The sequence below is a fragment of the Apodemus sylvaticus genome, chromosome 7 (assembly GCF_947179515.1).
Source record: "Apodemus sylvaticus chromosome 7, mApoSyl1.1, whole genome shotgun sequence".
Lineage (NCBI taxonomy): Eukaryota > Metazoa > Chordata > Mammalia > Rodentia > Muridae > Apodemus > Apodemus sylvaticus.
In genome coordinates, this window is record NC_067478.1 from 20,067,486 (window position 1) to 20,089,054 (window position 21,569).

General features: G+C 44.0%; 1 protein-coding gene, 1 long non-coding RNA gene and 1 other non-coding gene across 7 annotated transcripts in view; 2 read left to right on the forward strand and 1 right to left on the reverse strand.

The window, feature by feature from the left end:
- Tmem108 (transmembrane protein 108) overlaps positions 1 to 21,569 on the forward strand; it is a 285,084-nt gene that overhangs the window by 118,405 nt on the left and 145,110 nt on the right. The window lies entirely within an intron of this gene.
- Positions 3,121 to 3,306, forward strand: LOC127690376 (U2 spliceosomal RNA). Its single transcript, XR_007979094.1, has one exon. It is a non-coding gene; the product is annotated as a U2 spliceosomal RNA (small nuclear RNA).
- On the reverse strand, positions 8,511 to 20,842 carry LOC127688636 (uncharacterized). Its single transcript, XR_007978726.1, has 3 exons — positions 20,786 to 20,842; positions 10,961 to 11,136; positions 8,511 to 10,243 (listed from the first exon to the last, which is right to left on the reverse strand). It is a non-coding gene; the product is annotated as an uncharacterized LOC127688636 (long non-coding RNA).

Here is a 21,569-nt window from a genome sequence, read left to right on the forward strand (position 1 = left end):
GTTGAATCTCAACAAATGCTTTATCTGTGTCTGTTGTGATCATGGTTCTGCTCTGCTGTCCCTTGGTGAGATGTAGCATGTTTACTAATTTGCATGCGCTAGACCTTCTCTGTGTATATGACCTTCCCAGTGCATTGTTGGCTTCGGTTTGCTTCTTTATTGAGAATTTTTGTATGCTTGATCATGAGGGAGATGGTCTATATTTTTTTGTTACATCCTAGTGTGGTTTTAATACCAAGGATAGCATGAGCCTTGTTAAACAAGTTTGGCAAATTCTTTCCTTTTCATTTGAAATATATGCTGATCTGAGTGAGAAGGGTCTCCCATAAGCTCACAGTACTGGAACATTTGTTTGCTGAACTTGGCATTGCTCAGGAAAACTCAGCTGAAGGTGCTGAGGCCACACTGCACCAGGGTGGGCTTTGAGAGCTTGCAGCCTGTCCCCCTTCAGTTCTCTGTTTCTCCCTCCTCTCCTCTCTCCTCTTCTCCTCTCCTCTCTACTTTATGTTAATGGTTAGAAAACGTGATTTCTCAGCTTCCACTCGGGCTGCCTGCTACCATGTCTCCCCGGCCCCATGGAATCTCTCTCTGGAACCGTAAGCCAAAATAAACTGTTCCTACTTGTAGTCATGGTGTTTGATCACAGCAACAGAAGAGTATCTTGCAAAGAATTGTTTTAGAAGAATTAAGAAAAAAAATCTCTGAAGTGTTGTATTGGACTCAGTTATATATCTCTCAGATCTTGTTTCCATTTTGATGGAAGACTTTAAATTATTGCTTCAGTCTCGTTACTCATTATCAGTCTATTTGGACTCTCTATTCCTTCTTTTCCGTCTTGGTAGGTTGTATGCATGCAGCAATGGATCCATTTCTTCTGGGTTTTCCAATTTGTTAATTATTCATTGCAAAAAGCTTTGAGAAACAGTGCATAAGAGCTTGAAAGAAATCGCCTAAGACTTCAACAGCCGCTTACTTACTTCATTTCTTTACAGCCATGGAGTGACTCGTTCATTACAAATTCTGAACTGACTCTTGAACTAGCCACACATAACTAATCATCTTGTTTGTGGCAATTCAACTCTTAGAGTTAAGCAGATACAAAGGCTGTATTCTCACAACTTTCTACTTGAGAACTTTGAGTTTCTTCATTCACCTATTTTCGAATTCCATTTATTGCTTTTGGTGTACAAAGTTCTCATGATGTATACAGATACAGGCTTTGATGGTAGTGATGATGGTGCTGTGTACAGATACAGGCTTTGATGGTAGTGATGATGGTGCTGTGTACAGATACAGGCTTTGATGGTAGTGGTGATGCTGCTGTGTATGGATACAGGAGACTATGGTGGTAGTGGTGGTGCTGCTGTGTACAGATACAGGCTTTGATGGTGGTGGCGATACTTCTTCGTACGGATACAGGCTTTGATGGTAGTGGTGATGCTGATGGTAGTTGACACCTAGTCAGCATTTTCCAGACACCCAGCACTGCTTTGAGTTCCCTCAATTCACCCTTACAATGATTCTATTAGAACAAGTTACAAGTATCATCTTCCCCTTTTACAGGTCTATTTTCCCAATGGCATGTAGCATACAGATATACAGATGGCAGGACAAAGAAGGGACCTTGGACAGTCCTGGTCTCTAGCAATACTTCTTCCTGCTTCTCCTTAGAGAAATTACTGAACATTTACTGTTTTAAAACTAGTATTCATAGGGCCATTGTGAGTCATGTTGGAGAAGTGCTGGAATCATTCAAGTAGCTATCCACAAAAGATCAGGTCATACTAGACAGCAACACCATGACAGGTGCTATGTGGCTTGCTAAGATGTGTTCTGAGAAATGATTTCACTGCCATTATTTTATAAACATCTTATGTGGGATTAAAGATATTATGTGGCAGTTTGGTTCAAAAATCACACACACACACACACACACACACATTCACACCACCTGATTTCTCTTTTATTTGGGGGAATAGGTATCATTTCCCAGTTATCAGTGGATAAAGACAGCCTATATTGGATATGTGGTACACTTGATAGTTGTCACCAGTCTCCCTGGCACAGCGAGCTAAGAAACAGTAGAAACTTGACATTGGCAAGTGTCAGGAAAGCTGTGAGCCCCAGCCAGGACTGAGCACCTCTCTGTGCCCATCACTTCAGGTCCCCACCTCTCTCTCGTGGACATAGGAAAAGAAAGAACCCATCCCACACTCGCTGGGAGGCGTGTCACTCCTGCAGCTGCTCTGAGCATCTTTTTATATCAGGAAGTATGCATTCACTTCCTCTCTAGTTGACAACTTTCTCCCTGAGTTTATGTGCCTCAGGGTGGTAAAGGCCACATGGCTTCTGAAGGTCTGAGGATCACTTCTGCGTCTCTGACACTGGCTTTCCCACATTCTGACTCCAGCGATTGTTCTGCGGCATTGCAATGAAAGACACCATTTCAAGTCTCTTTTTTTATTTATTTTACTTTTTTTTTTTGAGAATTTCATTCATGGGTACTATATGTATGCTATTTTCACCCCTTCATCTCCCCCATCCACTCCTTTCCTGTCTGCCCTCAAATTCATGACTTCCGTTATTGTTGATATCTATGTATATACATACATATGTATATATGCATGCCCTCCTGAGTCTGTTTATCATTGTTTGTGTGTATTAGGGCTGAGCACTTGGAGTCATCAGGGAGCTTGTCCTGGAGGAAACTGATCTGCCCTTTCCTGCAGCCATTTTTTCTTTCTTTCTTTCTTTTTTTTTTTTTTTTTTTTTTTTTGCTTGCAGCTATTCAGGGGTAGGGCCTTGTGAAATTCCCCTCATCCATGTGGACAAGGTAGGTTTTGATTAGCGAGCTTACTGTTAAGATTTCGTGGGTCTACACCATGGCATGCCAGCGGAGTCCTCTCTCCACCCACAGCTGAGCCTCCCAGAAAGGAGATGTATTGTGGAAATCAGGACTGGGCACCCACGCTCCTTTACTCTCTACATTTTGGCAATGTCGATGTCTGTCGCAGTTTCCAACTGTTGAGAGGGAAAAAAATTTCTTCTGATGAGGGGTGAGAGGCATACTTATAGATATTCTAAATTTTTATAAGGATAAATATTTAGGATGCAGTTAGAATCGCTTCTCGGCCTTTTGGCTAAGATCAAGTGTAGGATGCAGTTAGAAATTAACAGAGGAACAAGAAAGGAATGATGCAATCTACATACATATACAGTGGAATTTTAATCAGCTTTAAAGAAGAATTAAACTTTGGTATTTCCAGGAAATACTTCTTTACTTCTTCTATCTAGAAGTAAAGATCATTGTGTTAAGTGTGCTAAACCAGATTCAAAAATAAATGCTGTGTTTTTTCTCATATGTACAGTAAAAAGTATACATATATATATATTTATATATATACACACATGCATATATGTATATATATGCATACATATGTGTGTATATATATACATACATATATGCATACATACATATATACATACATATATAAAAAATACTGGTTTAGGAAATTGGCAGTAGTTGGTTCTCCCTTAGGGTGAGCTCTCTAGTAATGGTAGTTAGGTGGGTTTACAGTGCTAGGCTGAGTTCCCTCCTGTTCTAATTAACTATCTATTGGTTACTCCCCAAGATAAAAATGCCACTTTGTACCACTGGGGCTCTCTGCCTGGCTTGTAATTGCTGGGGTTTACAAACTTGACAGCTGGGTAGGACTATTAACTGAGTTTCTTCCTTTACAACTTGCATAGCACTTTGTGTCTCCCTGTTCTTGAGGAGGAGGCTGCCAGGTCACTCCCAGCGTGATTCTTCCAGACCAATGTGAAGAGTGTGGTGTCTTCAGCAACAGGCTCTTACCTTCAGGTTGTAGAGTCATGTGGGGGTGGTGGCAATAGCTTGTGTTGTTTTGGGAGACTCTCGTATCCCCCTGACCAGCAAGTAGAGGGGAGATTACACATCCCAGGCATTGGAGGTCCAGGGAACAATAGGAACTGGCACACAGTTATTGAACTGAAGTTCTTTTAAGTCTGGTTCTGAACATTCATGACATGGCTGTGTGTTCGTAGCCCGTGGCTATAATCACACAGCATTGTTCAGTTAGCTGTTAAGTGTTAGAGAACATCTTACATCCAGTAAGCTCATTCTTCTCTTCAGGGCCCAGCTAAGGTGTGTGTCCACCTGTCCTTCCAGCAGACCCTCCTAAGTCATAGGAAGACATCTGTGGTACATCAGCATCCATGGCTTAATTCGATTTTATCCTCTCTGTCATCAGCATCCTTGTTATTCTGTCTGGCAAGTCACTGAGAGCCATAACTACTATTATTCTTTAGCTGGCGATAAAGAGGTTTTAGAGTAGCAACTGAAATATTCAGTGGGGATATTCAGCTCTCAGCCTGGACTACTACTAATAAATAAATGAAAACGAATTAGTGCAGGCATTAAACAATGTGGAGCCGCATCCTTAAAATCATGTCGTGCTCCTTGGGCGCATGGTTGGCGTTACTGATCCAGCAGTGGATACTGAGAAGATGGCGCCACTGGACAGCCCCGGTGCAGTTCCTTTATCTGCTCCTTAGACATGGAGGAGTCAGCTCAGCCGGGTCACTGGAAAAAGATCAGTCAGCCCAAAAGGTAATACGGAGTAAGAAAAAGAAAAGAAAACCCAGGCGGAGGTGTTCACCTTTCATCCCAGAACTTAGGAGCCAGAGACAGGTGGATCTCTGAGTTCGAGACCATCCTGGTCTACAGGAGTGAGTACCAGGACAGCCAGGGCTACACAGGAAAACCCTGTCTCAAAAAACAGAAAAGAAAAAGAAAAGAATAGTCTGCCTCTGTTTTGTCCAGGGTAGAGTTGGGAGGGGAAGGAAAGGGACAATGGAACATCTGCAGAGGTCTCTGAGCGTTGGTGTTGGAGACAGGGATCCAGAGGAGGCTTATAGACCTTTAAGTCCACCCTGCACTCCATGTGGGTCTTCCACTGGCCCCAGAGCCTGCTTCAGCCAGTGCATGGCAGCAGTCAGCATGCAGCAGGGGGACTGGGTGAGCAGCCGCACAGATGTGAGGGTGGACCCTGGCAGGGGAATGCCTGCTGTGTGGCACAGACTGCAGGGTCTGCAGCCCGGCAGAGCTGAGGAAGGGCTGAGCCCTCTGGGAAGATGACGGTGTGGCTGGACATGAAGGAAGTGGTCAGACCTATCTTTCACCACCAGAGACCAAAAGGACCTCTGACAAGGGACATTTCTGCAGAGCACTGGATGTCTGGCAGTGTATAATAAAAGCCTGGTACAGTATCTGCTTCCCAGGTGCTCTGGTGACGGGGATACCAGGGAGTGAAAGAGGACATTTTAAGGTAGCCTCAATACTTTGTAAGCAATCATTTGTCTAAATTGCTAAATTGAACCAAATTTTAAGTTGGGTTGGACATTTAGTTACAGTTAAAATAAAGCAGATATTGCATCAGATATGATCAGAATCAATTTTTAAAAAGCGATAAAAGCATAAGTAATATATGCACTCATATATAACTTAAACATTTTATGTTAATTTCATGTAAATCAACATTAGAAATCTTTTCATGTAGGCGTGAGACCTGTTTCTCTTCCCATTAGAGCCCTCAGTTATTGCTAGAATAACCCAGTCTTCTAATGGAAAACCTACAGCTTCAATCTGTGCTTTCTGGGTGGGGTCAAGAATGTTTTGAGATACTTACAAAGAAACTTAGGTGTAGAAAGTTGGCTTTCTACACACACACACACACACACACACACACACACACACACACACACGCGCGCGCGCGCGCGCACATGCACCCATGTGCATAGAGCAGTTCCTTGACACCATCTTGGCTCTATTTTTCTAGTCTCTGTCTTCTTTTAACACAACACCTCCTCTACTCTTTCTATAGTCTTCCTTGGAAACATTTAGGCCACTTTTGTTGGGAAAAGAAACAGCTCTGTTCTACTGACTGCATCCTCTGTTTCAGGGCCATCATTCAGAAGCTTGCAGAATACTGGGCGTGGCCATTGTTGGATCCAGGCAGAAGTAGAGAGAGAGTAAGGGAGAGCAGAAACTTTTTTTTCCGGTTTTTTGGCTTTATGGATTTTGTTTTTTTTCCAAGACAGGGTTTCTCTGTATAGCTCTGGCTGTCCTGGAACTCACTCTGTAGACCAGGCTAGCCTCCAACTCAGAAGTCTGTCTCCCTCTGCCTCCCAGAGCGCATGCGCCACCAACGCCCGGCTTGAGAGCAGAAACTTAACAAATATGAATGTGTCCGTCCAATGGGAAAGTACCCTTCAATGAGATTGTAGCTTGGGCCCAAACAAGAAGTTTCTTTTCTCTCTAGGCTGGATGACCAGGGGAAAGAACAACTTCCTGTTGTTTCACCTTGGATTTTCCTCTCAGCAGCCAGTGCTCCTCCCTCCTCCAGCTCGGCTTATTTCATAGTATCAGTTATTATTATATGTGGTCTCTTTATGCCCTACCTTTGAATTTTACTTTCAAAGTATTGAAGAGCCAGATTGATGAACTCCCCAAACTGATTTGAACCAATATGTTCACTTCTATTTCTGGTATAAACATAGCTTGTCACTCGCTCATTACTGTTGCAGCAGTGAGCCGTGCCTAAGGAGCTGTGTGATAGGAAACTAGTACACAGGTATAGCGTCCGCTAGTGTGCTGGTGCTGGTTTTTAATACCTTCAAAGGGCTTCATTGGAACCCAGTTTAAAATATGGCCCATCTTATTTGTCAGTAAAAATAGAAATGTCAGTTGAGAGCATAAAATGACAGATGTGGGGAATTGTGTGCTCTACTGATTTGCGTAGTTATTCCTGGGAAGCTCACGGAAGGAAATAAGCCTTCCCAGTCCACATTTCCCTCCCGATAAAACATTGGCATGAGCCTTTCTAATCCTAGGTTTCAAGTCTTAAATTTTGCTAGATGGTGCATACATTAAGGATCTGGTACTTTAAATATCATCAGACTGCTTCCAGACGCCTGAGGGCTTAACATGCTAATTAACGTATGCCATCTCACCCTCCTTCCTGTGTGTGTATGTGTGTGTGTGTGTGTGTGTGTGTGTGTGAATGTATTTATATATTACCTCAGTCATTCATAGCAGAGAAGCAGGCGTATAGCGGAAGTAACTTCCTAAGTCTCCTCACGCTGTAATGGGAAGGGCTCCTGTCGGTTTTATTTCCAACTCTTCTCTTCCTGGTTGCAACATTCTCTTGGTTTACTGGGAATGAATTTTGAGTCCATGGGTTTGTTTGCAACCTGAATACACAGATGGAATTGAACAATGTTTTATGTCTGAGAGCCTCGAATAAGGTTTCCATACCATACTCATAAGTTTGTTTTATTTTAATATATGTCAAGAAGTAGTTAAAAGATTAAATTTTTTTACTAAATTTTTCTTACACACTTAAACTCAGTCTTTACCACTATTATTCCTGCCAATACCAATGTTTAGAAGTCTTAATGTTGTATAATGCAACAGTGATACATTACATAGCTTGGGCTCCAGGAACAACCAACCTGGCTCATTAGCACAAGGTGTGGCTCATTAGCATAAGATGTGGTCCTAACTGTAATTTGAGCACAAGTTTCCAAGTCTCCACCCACTTTCTGGAGACTGGCTCTCCACTTTCCTTTGAGCTCTCCGTGTGTCAGAACTCTAGTTGTCAGAAAAGGGAAACAGAGTCAGAGAGATGCTGAGTAGGTAAAGCACTTACCTCACAAACCTTGAGGACCTCAGTTCAACCCCCAACCCCATATAAAGCCAGATACAGTAACATGACTCTGTGATCCCAGCACATTTACAGCAAGAAGAGAAGCAAGGGAATTCTGGGACGTTCACAGGCCCCGGCCTGACGTACATAGACAAATACACCGAGAAACCCTGCCTCAGACAAACACGGTAAAGAGGAGGATCTAGACTCTTACCTCCACCCATGACACTGTGGCATGCAAATGCCCACACTCGCATGTGTGACTTACACAGGTAATATACACACAGATGTATGTGTGCACACACGTGCACATACAGTATGCACATACACACAGTGAGACATTTTTTAAGAGAAAAGGCCAGGAAGAGTGAGCAGCCTTCCTGTGTGCATTCATGTATACCTGATGCCTCAGACGCCCTTTCTTCCCCAGGGCCATGATGAGCTGTCATTAAACTTAATTCGCTCCTGCCCTGCTCACATGGGAGCCAGAAGTACTCCTTGCTCCTTTTCTCACTTCTCACACCGAATTAGCACGGAAAGCTAATTCGTCACAGGGACACCAAGGAATGTTATTATTCAAAGCTGAATTAAAAAAGGGAATTTATAGAGAACAAAACCAATAAGGCAAGCAGCCCTGACATTTAATTTTCTTGGAAACCTTTCCCATTGAACTAGGCAAGTCTGCACACTATACTTTTTCAAAAGGAAAAGTAGCTCTGTGGTAGAATAATCTCATATAAATGATGAGCGAACCCTCTGAAAGAAGGTGGGCGCTGTGCCTCTCCCTCCCTTTCCTTGTTCTCCGTCACTCTGAAGTAACAGTGTGGGTTCAAGATTTCAAAGACGGTATGCTAGGGCTTTTTTATTTCATTCTTTTTCTCATAGGAATGGAATGTTGGCGGAAGTCAGGAGGAAGAAGTTTTATATTTTATTTTGTCACAAATTACACATTTGTCTGATTTAAAATATATTTCCTGGCCCTTGAACCCAGAGAATTAATGAACACTGTTTGTCTATCAAGTTCTGCTTCAAAATCCTAATCCCAATTAGTTAGGACTACCCAGGACGTTGGCTGCAGACGAACTGAGCATATTGAAGTACCCGTATTTAGGAAATACGGAAAGTTCATCAGCTTTCCTTTTAAGTCAGAGTAGGCAACATTAGTGGCTTTAACAAAAATCTTAAAGTCTCAGCAGTTGATATGATAAAGAGTTACTTATGATTCCTATCCAAGCCTAATGCCATTTGGAAGTGAGCTGGAGAGTTAGATAGCCTTTCAGAGGCTTAGATTTTGTCTATAAGTGGGTTGGCTAACTTTGAGGTTCCAACAGTATTCTGTGTTCCTCACCTTGTCAGGGGATAGGAGAAATAAGTTTGATGGACACAGACTCTCAGCTCTGCCCTGGCTCCCTTCTTGCTGGTTACACACAGTAGTGTCTACAGACATAGTGCTACAGTGGGGTGCCTGGGATGCCTCCCACACATTTATACAACGGGAATCCTCTCTGTTTCTGTCTCCTCTCACTTGTTCTTCTCTGGAAGATGACCTAGAAGATAAACTAGAGGAAGGCTTCCCTGCTATAAGGGTACACATAAAGAAACAGAGAACCTGCTTAGGGCTCCATATTTGCTGATATAGAGGTCAATGACCAATATATAAACAGACAGAAAGACAGACTGATAGAGAGAGAGAGAGAGAGAGAGAGACAGACAGACAGACAGACAGATGGAGGGAGGGAGGGAGATAGATAGACAGAGATAGAGGGATGGATGCATGGATAGATGGATGGATAGATAGATATAGACAGAGGGATGGATGCATGGATAGATGGATGGATGGATGGATAGATAGATAGATAGATAGATAGATAGATAGATAGATAGATTCCATAAGTGTGAAGATGTAGTTAACAGTGAAAACATTTACTTATTACCGTAGTGGGCACAACAGCAAGCTATTCCTCTGTTGGGAATGGAAGAGAATTCTAGGCCTTTGAGATAACCAGAAGATGCCCAGATGAGCAAAATAAAAAGCTGGACAGATTTCAACATTTGTTATAATGAGATTAAAAGACATCAAGAATTCTACTTGATACCAATGTGAGACAGAGAACAAATCTAGAGATTCATTCACACCCCTACGCTACACCAACACCCAGTGCATAGAGTCCTCAGTTCGTTGAGTCTTGATCAGGAGCCAGATAGACACATGAAGCACTCACTCACTAAAGGAAGCCGATTTACAGGGGCTGATGGGAACCAGGCAGTGTGGCGTGCGTGCGAGTGTTTGGCTTGTCTACTTTAACATCTTGCAGAATCTTCAGCAAAGCACAGTGATGACGTCGGTTGGCATCTCTGTTGAGAATCACACACTTCACAGGGGAAACCATAGGCATGGGGATCTCAGGCTCTGTTGCTTTGGCTTAGGATCTTGAACCCCCAGAAGGATGCAGACAATGAAGTATTGCTTTCTTATTGATCGGGGTTCTGACTCTATCTGACAGGAAAGGCCACCACTGCAAGAGAAATAACATCTCCATGGTAACAGAGATCTCAGTGTTTAACTCCACATGAGACGAAAATTATTGGTAACTCAACATCAGATGAAAATTATTGTTTCTGGTCTTGAGGACTGCCGTTTTGTGGATGTAGGAGTGACCTTTGATCACAGAGTTTTGTTAGCATATCTGGGCCAAGGGTAATGTCCAGGATAAAGACCTCAGGACTTTTAATATGTTAGCCTTGATTTTTAAGTACAGCAGGACAAGAAGCAGCATTCAGATCATGCAAGATACTGTTTCCTACCAATATAAATGACCTTATTTTTATTCTAGAGGCATCTCAAGGATGGAAGGATAAGATATTTCACTTTTTTGAACTACCCAGAATATCACCAGGCCCTCGGAAATGGGGGGCAGGGTAGGAGCTAATTAATATGCTCTGAATTAGATGTTACAGTTCCCCATTTCCTGCTAAGTCACAGGCCTCCTTTTGTCATTAACCCTTTAAGACAGGACACCTGGAAAGCAGCCTCCCTACTGATCAGGAACAGCTGACTCTGTTTTTTTCTTTTCCTCATTAAGCATAGTGTTAGAATTTGATTTATTTCTATATTATTCCTTATGGTGTTTTTCTCCTTTGTAATCGTGTCCTCAGGTAACGTTAACTTGGGGTTTGTTTGTTTGTTTGTTTTGGCTTTTGACTTGTTCTTCCTCTATAGTCTTCTTACTCACATGTCATTAATGGTTTCCATTGTTTTGTGGAAAAAATGTTCACTGTTACAGAAACAGTCTGGCCATAAACCCATTTCCATGATCATAAAAATAACTGCAAAGATTCCATTTCTGTAATCACTTCTTCGTTTGCTCTTAAGAGACTCCCCGCTTTTCATCCAAACTTCTTCATCCTCCTACAGAGAGAGAGAGAGAGAGTTTGGTCCAACTGTGTGTGTGTGTGTGTGTGTGTGTGTGTGTTAGCGTATGTTAGCTTGTAACACTCAGCTCTAGCTACTGGTTTTCGACATCATAACACCTATAAGCTGTGCTGTAGAAAAATCACGTGTTGTCTTTGCTTTAAAACTTTAAAGCAGCCGGGCAGTGGTGGTGCATGCCTGTAATCCCAGCACTCTAGGAGGCAGAGGCAGAGGCAGGCAGATTTCTGAGTTCGAGGCCAGCCTAGTCTATAGAGTGAGTCCAGGACAGCCAGGGTTACACAGAGAAACCCTGTCTCGAAAATGCCAAATCCAAAAAAAAAAAAAAAAAAAAATATTTAAGCAGGAAGACTTGGTATCCCTATGCCCATTTTATATATAGGATTTCATGTAGTCCAAGCCAATCTTCAATTCCTGACCCTCCCCTCCTCCTTCCATCTCCTAGGTGCTGGGATTGCAGGCTTGCACAACACCTAGTAACCAAAGCCTCTCAGCAGAGGTGCAGGGAAGGAGCTGGGCACATAAAGAGACCTAACATGCGCTGGTCCTACTATAGAATGGGCACTGTGCTAGCTGCCTCAAGCACTCCGAGACCAGTATGGGGTTTGTTCTGTGTCTTGTGAATGAAGAGAGAAGCCTTGCTTCATGTAGCCATTAGCCTGAGTATGTAAACTAAACACTCACATATTCTAAGGCCTGGATATGTTATGAGTCTGTCAGAGATACTGAAAGAACTGCTTTTATTTGTTTATTTGTTTTTTGTTAAATAGTAATTCTTTGGAAAGAAAAGAGAGTATTGTCAGTGCCAATTTGGGTCTTTTTTTTTCTTTTTCAATCTTTGTATGTGTGAGTGTGGGCATGGTGTACACATGTCACAGTGTGGGTGTGGTGTGCGCGTGTCAGTGTACGTGTGGAAGTCAGAGGACACTCTCAGAACTCAGTGCACGCCTGTAATCCCAGCACTCTGGGAGCCACCCATCAATCATTCTGAGGCACACTGAGGTAACAGCTGTCAGTGTCCCTGACAGCCACTCAGTGTGTCACATGTCAGCTAGGACAGGTCACAGCTCTGTCTGATGTCATCCACCCAGAAACCTAGGCTAGGCGATGATGTCACCTCTACCTGGAAGTTGGCCACTTTTGTGCTGCAGGAGAGTGGGGGAAAGGGTAAATTCCCTTTTGTTAATTAGGCCTTGGCTCTTAAAAGTTTCCTTCCCAGCTTCCTGCTTCAAGGTGGTCAGGACTCAGTGTCAGTGCCCAGAGGGGAGCCACTAAAGAACTCCCAGTGTGGTGATGCATGGATCAGGGTTTAGAAATCAAGAGGTTGAAGGGAGAAGCCACAGGAGATGCTTTCAGCTGTCTACTGCCCACCTCAGACCCTGCTGTGAAGGAGCTGGAGGGTGAAATCACAATCCTCCCCCTCCTCTGTTATTTAACACCTTATTGCCAAAGTGACCATCAGAGGACCCACGCAGTGCCAGAGTGACCTGCATCTTGCACCAGGCTTTCCAGTCACCCTCAGGGCTCCCAGCCCCCCTTACTCCACCCCCTCCTCCCCTCCCCTCCCCTCTCCCACCCCCACCTCTTTCCTGTAGGCTCCTTTGCTGAGAATAGAGCTGTGTACTATGCCTGCTCCACAACCCAAGGCTACAATAGCTGACTCAAAGGACCAGCGCTTGGACACAGGGAAAGAGTAAGACGGCCTTGACAGTGAGTGTGTAGGTGGTGTGTGTGTGTGTGTACGCACAATTTTCACCCCAGTGGTTGAGAACATTCTCCACTGTTAGGGAGGTGGCTGGAATATGTACAGAACTAGTTTGCCCATCTTGTTTGGCCACACTGAGTTAAAATGGAGCTCCTCTGAGATCACCCAGCCCTTGGGAAGCTGTATAGGGCATAAACGGGCAGAGGCCTTGCTAGGTAGAAAACTAGACTGGGGGAGTTTAAAGGTCGCTGGACCAGACCCTGGAGAAACAGTAAGTATCAGGGATACATCGCTCAGAAAACAGCAGGCCAGCAATTAGAAGAGTAGATTAGGTTTACCCTCCAGTAACTGTCAAAGCCAAATAAAATAACCATAGTCTGAGTCTCATTTATTTGTAAGCTAGTCAGGGATAAACTTAAAATGGTTGTACTACAGCTAACTCATAGAAGCTCAGCAGTATGACTGCCCAGTCGTGAACTCAACAAGGAGGGCACCAATGAACACGGCAAACTGATGGGGGAAAGCCCAGAAGGCCTCAGTCCTACACAGAAAACCACAGGCGACTGAGTGAAGCTGGCACGGAGAGAGGTGCCTCAGGGGAGAGCACACTCACCAGTGCCCTGTGCAGACGGCCAGCCCTGAGCACGTGGACACACCTATGCATTTAACGGGTTATATTAAGCAATTATTATTGCATGCATATAGAGAGACAAAAAAGAGACCAAGGATTTACAGGAAAGCAGGAGAGATGTATAGGAAGGTTTGGAGTAGGAAAAGGAAAGGGGGAAATATTGTGATTAAAATACCATCTCAAAAAGAAAAACAAAAAAGAAAAAAAGAAACCCGTGTCTGAGTTACAAATTTGTCATGAAATTATAACTTCTCAAATCCTATTCAGTATAGCCAAGATAGTAGGTGTTTAGTTATGGGGTGTGTATGGGTGCTGCACACCTGGGTGCTGTATACTCTGATATGGAGGGAGGAAGGGAGGGAGAGAAAGAGAGAGAAAAAAGAGAGAGAGAATAAGGAAGATCTTTTAAACTACTGATCAACTGTATAATTCACATATGGTCTTAAATCTGAAAAGAACAAATTTGAACATTTAAATCTTCTTTTTTGATGTGCACAGAATAGCAACCAAAGCAATCCCAATAAGAAAACCAATTATAGTTACTTCTTTATAATTAATAAGATGTTCCCACATGGATTACTTAATTCAATTCTTGCCGTGAGTGGTCCCTGAACAATGATAGTAATCACACTTTCACAGCTAAACAAAACTGCGGCTTACAAAAATCAAGTAATCTGTGTAATTCTGTCACTCTAGGAGAAAGTCAGGAACAAAATTCAAAACCTCATCTCTGCAACCTATTTCTTTCCCACCCAGTTACAGGTTCTCTTCTGAGCATTCCTTTGGACGTCCTGCCTGCCTTAAGGGATTCAGCACAGCTGTCTTCTGCATGTAGGACGCGGTCCACCCATCAGGACTAAGTTTTTCTTCTCACTAACAGAGTACTGTGTCTCAGATGGTTTGAAATGGAGTCTCATGATATAACCTTGGCTGACCTAGAACTCACTCTACAGACCAAGTCGGCTTCAAACTCAGAGCAATCCTCCTGTGTCTGTACTCCAAATACTAGCATTATAGATGTGTGCCACTGTACCTGGCTGGTATACTTCTTAGCGAATAACTGAATGACTGATGCTTCAGGAATCTCTTCCATGACACTTGCAGTATTGGGATAAGTCAGTGAAGGGTCTCAGAACTGTCTGCTAAGAGGAGAAGGGATCTCAGCTACAAGCTGTGATGGAGCTCTGAACCACAGACAGTGCACAGCTAACCATGGCAAGCACACCTGTCGGTCAGTGGTCACCTCTCCGCCTTTGTTGCTTTAGTTTCTTTCTCCATGATGTTCTCTCTCAGACCACAGTAGCTCTGGAATTGGCAGATGGAAGTGACCCACTCTGTCCTTTTTCCTATCTGATTGCAGTTGTAAAAGGGGTGACTCATTTGCTCCTTCTACTTCTCCAGGGTCCAGCAGATACGTTGGCAGCTGGTTGGTTATTGGCCTAATCTTTCTCCCTTTATGGATTATCTTCTCACTGTTTCTTGTCCTCCCCTCTCTCTCTTTCCCTAACACTGGTGTTTAGTGAGGGCAGTAGTTCTCAAAGATGACGATAGTGGCTTCCTTGATTGTTGATTCTTGATGCAATCCCTGTAGGCGTGTGTTTCTTTTCCCAGTGGTCAGAAGACAGTGTTCATTTGAGTAGGATTCCCACAGAGCCTTTTATCACCCTGTGGCCTATGAGCTTGGAACTTACTATGTATTAAATTGCTAATCAAAATGGAAACCAGCTAGCAAGATAATTAGAAAACACAAACGGTTCCTGTCCAGGATGTGCAGCTTCAGTAGAGGCCATAGCCGCATAGATTGATGTGCCTCTTTTGGAAAGTAATTTAGCCACATGTATCATAAATTAGCATATGTTTACTCCTTTTTTGTGGCAGTTTTCTTCTGGGAATCCATTCAAAGCAAGTCATTCTAAAGTTAGAACTATCAATGCGGTGTGTGTCAGAGAGGGGATGGCGCTCAGCGGTGTTCCAGACAAGTGACAGAGTTACAAAGTAAACCTTTATCCTCCCGACTCAAAGTGTGGAGACCAGCGTTCAGAGCTACTGGAGTGGATCCGTGGCCCAGGAACCACCCTACTGTGCCGGGTCCTTGCATCCCTGTCACTGTAGGGGGATAAGTTTATCACCATTTCATTGTACGCAGAAAGAAGAAAGCCCAAGGTGAATGAAGTTTACCTAGAGAAATCCAGAGGAGGCGTGGCTTCTCTACTGGAGACAGAAAATAATAAGAAGTTGAAATTTGGATCAAATATGTTTTCAGATAAATCAAGATTTGGATTTTGTTTGTAGGTGAAATTTGGGGAGTGGTTAATGCAAAATCAGCTAGTAATGTCTTCCATCATACCAACATACATGTCCTAGCAGAAATAAAATAATAGAGTCATGCCCTTTGATCCAGAACACATACATATGTGTATATATACACATACATACATATATATTATATACATTTATATATGTCTATACGTACATACATATATATGCATGTATGTATACACACACACACACACATACATACATACAGATAATACAGTGATCCAGCGTGGACTACTGCTACATAACTACGTCGGTTATGACTTGGTCAGAAAAACAGCAACTTCTTCAGATAGGAGACATGTTAGCTTATAGAACTCCTTCACCCTGTGGAGAGCTGAGAGAGTGAGGTCAGGAAGGCCTCTGCCTTCATTTAGATCCCCTCCTGCCTGAGACAAGGATTAAGGAGCAAGGGGTTTGTTTGGAAGGTGAGCCCCGAGCACAGGAAGAAAATGAGCAAGAGCAGTGACCACAGAAGGATGCGTTAGTAAAGTTGTGCTGGGGAGGTAGAAGTTGGCTTCTGTTGGGATCTGCTGGGAAGCATGAGGTCCCACCTAGATTTGTCTCCTTCAGGTAGGAGGTTTGACTTGCTGAGTGATGCCACAGAGATATTACCCTCATGTGTTTCTCAGAAGCACATGTATGTGTAAGCCTGGTTAGCTCTCATGACTTCTGAGGTTTAGAGGAGTCCTAAAACCCAGACTGAAAATGTGTAGTTCACACTTGAGGTAGACAGCTATAGGCCCAGTGGGAGCAAAAGCTCACGTGGAACAGTGTGGTTAGGACTGAGATCAAAAGGGGAGGAAGCCTGAACCAGGACACAGAAGTATCTACCACAGAGTGGTTTAGAAAGCAGGGCATTGAAGAATTGTAGAGGAGGAACTACAAGCAGCCACACCTCCAGGACTCTGGTGGGCTCTAGGGAGCCTGCGCTAAGCCTTCCATGTCTTGACTTGGACTCTCCTCAGCTGCTACAGGAGAATAATGTCTTTGCTCTGTTGCATTTTTCCTAGGTTGTGAAGATGTCTCTAGTTGTGAGACTCCCCAACAGGAATCCTGATATAAAGGTCCCTGGTAAATAACACTTCAGTTCTCACGGCCCTGAAGTATCATGGAAGCTCAGAAGGATGGGGTTAGCCTAAATAGCTGTCAGTGATACCCGGCCCATCAATATCTAATGGGGTCTTTTTAAAAAAATACCTGCAATAATGAAATTACCTGCATCTTACCCCAGTGCAGGGAAGGTTACAGGTGTGTAGAGATGGCCAAAGCCATGACACTGATTCTAGGTAGATGACAAGACCTGCAACTGCTTAGTCCCGTTGGCTCATAGCCTGGGGAAGAAGGTCAGCATGTGTTGCAGGACCTCATGGGAATTAGACTTAAAACCGATGAACAGCAGATACTGCCAGAGACAGTGTTTGTATGCTAAGAGGACAGGATGCCCCTGGCTCCCATGATGCCCAAGGTAATAATCCCACTGCTAATAAAGGAACTGTGCCTGCTCCTGTTAGCCAGCAAGCTGCCTGGCCTGCTATCAGGTCTTACCCATGGTTCAGAGAAAGGGAAGGAGCCACGCTCAGGCCTGTAGATGGCAAGCAGTGCATAATATTTAGCCTTCATGACATCAATCTTCTCTTATTTGAACAGAAACAAAAATATAGTTCTTTTGTCTTTCGATTGAAGATAAATGGCTCTCATTTCACATCTCATTTTGCAGTATAACCTTCTTTTCTTTAGGAGTTCCTGTCTTACATAGCAAGCCCAGGAACCTCGAGGCATTACCTACCCCATAGGATCCATTTTTGGTATAGTGACCCTTCAGAAAGAAATAGAGAAACAGATCGGAAAATGCTTGAATGAATGAAAATGGTTGGATGACCGTCACAGCCTGAGCGCATGTGCAGGCAAGGGAAGCACATGCGCAGCCCGGGGAAGTTCTGAGCTCTTTGCTCTTGGCCAATAAAATGGTTATTGTCCCTGGCCAAATGCCCATCAGTCACCTGGCTCTTCCTCCCACCAGCTTTGCTGTCCATGGGTTCAACACCACCTGGTCCCCAAATAAAAGATAAAATCTCATTTTCAACTTTAAATTCATTTCTCTCTGGATAGCTGTGCAGCCATAGCCTTTAGTGGGAAGAATCAGAATGTGTTTAAAGTGAAATTACTTAAAATTTGGAGCTTGCATCCCCAGTTAAATTAGCTCCTGGTTTAAGTGGTCAGTAGCCACCTGTAGCTTGTACTGTCTTGGTCAATACAACTTCTGTAATATTTCCATGATCTCAGAAATTTCTACTGGATAGGCCCCTGCATCAGTCTTATACAGTCATCCATGCATGTATTCAAACAGGCACCAAACACCTACTATGTTCCAGTGTTCTGAGTACTAGATATTCCCCCAGTTGGAAGGAGAGACAAAAACTTTGTCTACCATGTACATTTTGATTTAAAAGCCTATGTCTAGATGTCAGTGTGTATCTGTGGATTAAGGACAGACAGCTGTGGCAAATAGATGATTTGTTTTCTAACTTCCTGGCACATGCCCAGTCTGACTTGGGTGTAATTAGTTGTGGTCCTTGTTTGTTTTGTCCAGTTTACAGATCCTGTGTTAGACACTGACTTGCATGGCAGAGGTGGGAAACATGTTTGACTTATCCTTCCACGTTGACTGTGTTTGTTAATCTTTTAGGTTCTGGAAGGAAGGTTTTTTTGTAAGTAGTTGTTCTCAGATTTAACTATTTGGATCGGTCCCAGCAGCCTGTGTTTAGAATGTTAATTCAGTGCTGGGAGATGCTTCAGTGCACAGAGGCATTCGCAATCAAACCTGATGACCTCATGTTGGCTTACCTGCCACAAACCCTGTGTTGTTAAGTTCTACCTTATACTTGCAATTTCTCAAAGAGCAGTAATATCACTAGCCCAGGAAATTGAACCGTGGAGACAGGTGGCATTTCTAAATTGGCCACTGGAAAGCAGACACACTATGCTACATGCTTCCAACAAGATCCTTGAATACCTGCACTACCCCACTGGAGAACTGCTGGATTGCAGTAGGGTGCAGCTGAAATGGGCATTGGAAATTGGTCTCTCTTCCAAAGTAGAGATGTAAATGACTTGTCCAAGGTCACAGTTATATAATAACACTCTACCATACCTTAATACTAAGGCAGAGAAGGTTGTGAATAAAGTGTGTGTGTGTGTGTGTGTGTGTGTGTGTGTGTGTCTACTTCTATTTATTGTACATCTTGAAGGGCTTGAAACTGATTGCTGGGAGCCCACTCTGAATTTTTCCAATTCTGGCTCTAGATAGAACCTGATAATGTTTCTAGTAAATTTCCTAGTGCCAGTGATATAAGGACTGTATATTAAGAACCACTGGTATAAGCCACATCATTACATCATTGTGATGTTAATAGCTTAAGGAGAGAGAACTGGTCTACCTATTAGCAGTCTGGAGTTCTAAGGAGCCAGCAGAGGTAGCTATGTCAATCCAGGTCTAAACTAGGGTTTGGCACCACCTAGTGGCAGACATGTAACGCTGTTTCTTCATGGATAGGGACCAGTCATGAGTCCTGCAGCTGAGTTAGGCTCTTGGATTCTATTGGATGGTGTGCAACTTTCCAGCTATCTCGTGCTTTGCAAGCATTCCTTTTATTACATTGGTTTGAGAAGACTGAACGTTGAAGCCCAACAGCTATCTTTTAAACTACCGGCTACTTCTGTATTTTTCTTTACCTCTTCAACCTGCATCTTACCCTTCCCAGCAGATGAGAGCAGTTCTGTCTTAGAAGCTGGAGAGGAAGATGTACTGTGCCCTAAATTGTACTGTGGTGGGATTTCTTTCAGCTGCCCAGTGGTAGAGCTTGCATAATGTAGGCATCTTCACATACCTGTCACCGTCATCTTCATAGCTGTCATCGTCGTCGTCCTACTTCTGGGCTCTTATATCCTTCTATTATACGCCTGTCAGAAATCCATTTGACTGCCCAAGGCCTTAGCTTATGATCCTCCACCTCTAAGACTCATCCTGTCCCTTCCAAGGGCCAGACATGATTGTCCCTAACTGTGCTGCAAGACCTCAGAACAGCTCTTTGCATGGGCTATGCCTGTGCTACAGAGAGGAGTCCCAGGGCTCCAGCACGGTGACATATTGTCTGACTTGTTGTAATTACCAATAATACTAACAATGTTAGTTGTCTAACACAGCAGAGGCACAGATAGCTGGGGGGGGGGGTGGTATTTAAATGCAGGACCCTGGGTATACAGAGCAAGCACTTTCTCACTAAGCTACTGGCACTGTTTTTGTTTTCCTGTTGAGACAGGGTCTGACTTTGTCACTCAGGTAGATGGCCCTGGAACTTACTAACTAGCCCAGGCAAACCTCAAATTTATAATCCTCCCATCTCCACCTCTGGAGTGCTTTGGCTACAGGCTTGAGCCACCATGGCCAGCTATCCAGTAGCTTTTTGTAAGATGTTCTCTCCCCCTGATAAACTGTCAGTTCTCTGGGAGAAGGCGCCATCTCACTTGGTCTTGTGCACAGCCCCGGTTTCCTGCTCCAATGCAGCACTGTGACATCACAGCGCTCAGGTTTCAAGAGACTGACCTTCGCTGCCTTCCATTACACACCATCACCTCCCACCTGCCTCTCTCCTTGCAGTTGGCTATGCACCATGACAAGGGAAGACTCTTTCCTGCACCCCGAGGGTAGCCCCTACTGTTACTCCAACTAGCCTCAGCTAAGATCCCCATAGTACAGGCTGTGGGAAAAACTTATACCCCACCTTTGCAGCAAGTGATTCCAGTGGCTTCTGCTCCTTGTCCAGTACTAATCTTAGAAGATCCCCACACACTCTTCCTTCCCTGAGCTTCTGCTCTTTCCCTTTTAGTCATCCTCATTCCAAGCACCTGGTGAAGCACGGCCCAGGAGCACTGAGAGAGGGGTTAACCGGAGTCAGAAGAAGGCGAGAACGCACCTCAACACTGCGTATGCACTGCTTCAGACAGGGACCGTGGGAGAGACTGCAGATCTAAATATTTGAGAAACACTGAGTCACTCCCTCTCTGTGGTGAATGTGACTTGCAAATGTGCTTTCATTTATCGTCCCGCCTCCTCTCATAAAACTGCCACTTGCAGGGAGAGGGAGAGTGGCTCTGGCCTAGCTGTGCCAGAGTACTGTGTGCAGCTGAGGCAGGAGTCCTCCCCAGGGGTACAGTGGGCCCAGGTCCCTTTGGTATTTGGGGGAGCCTCATTTTCGCTGTCCTAGGTTCAGTTCTCACTCTTAAACCTGAATCTTGATCCTGAAAGCCCTTGCCAATAACCCTACCACAGAACCCAGGAATTAGAGTTCCTGAGGGACTAGGAAATATATTTTTAAAATAGATTCTGGGGCTGGGGAGGTAATGCAATAAAGTGCAGGCTATTCAAGTAATAAGGTCCTGCATTCGATCCCCAGCACCCACGGGGATCTGAAATAGCTGACACGATGGAATGTGCTTGGAATCCTAGCACTAGGGTGGCAGAGGGACCCTGAGACCAGCTGGTCAGCCAACCTGATCTACTCTTGGCAAGCTCCAATCCAGTGAGTCTCCAAAAACAAGGTTGACCCATTCTGAGGAATGACAACCCAAGGTTGACCTCTCCAACATATACAAACATGCACACGCAGAGAGAGACAGAGGGAGTCAGAGACAGACAGAGACAGAGAGAGTCAGAGACAGACAGAGACAGACAGAGACAGAGACACAAAGACTGACAGC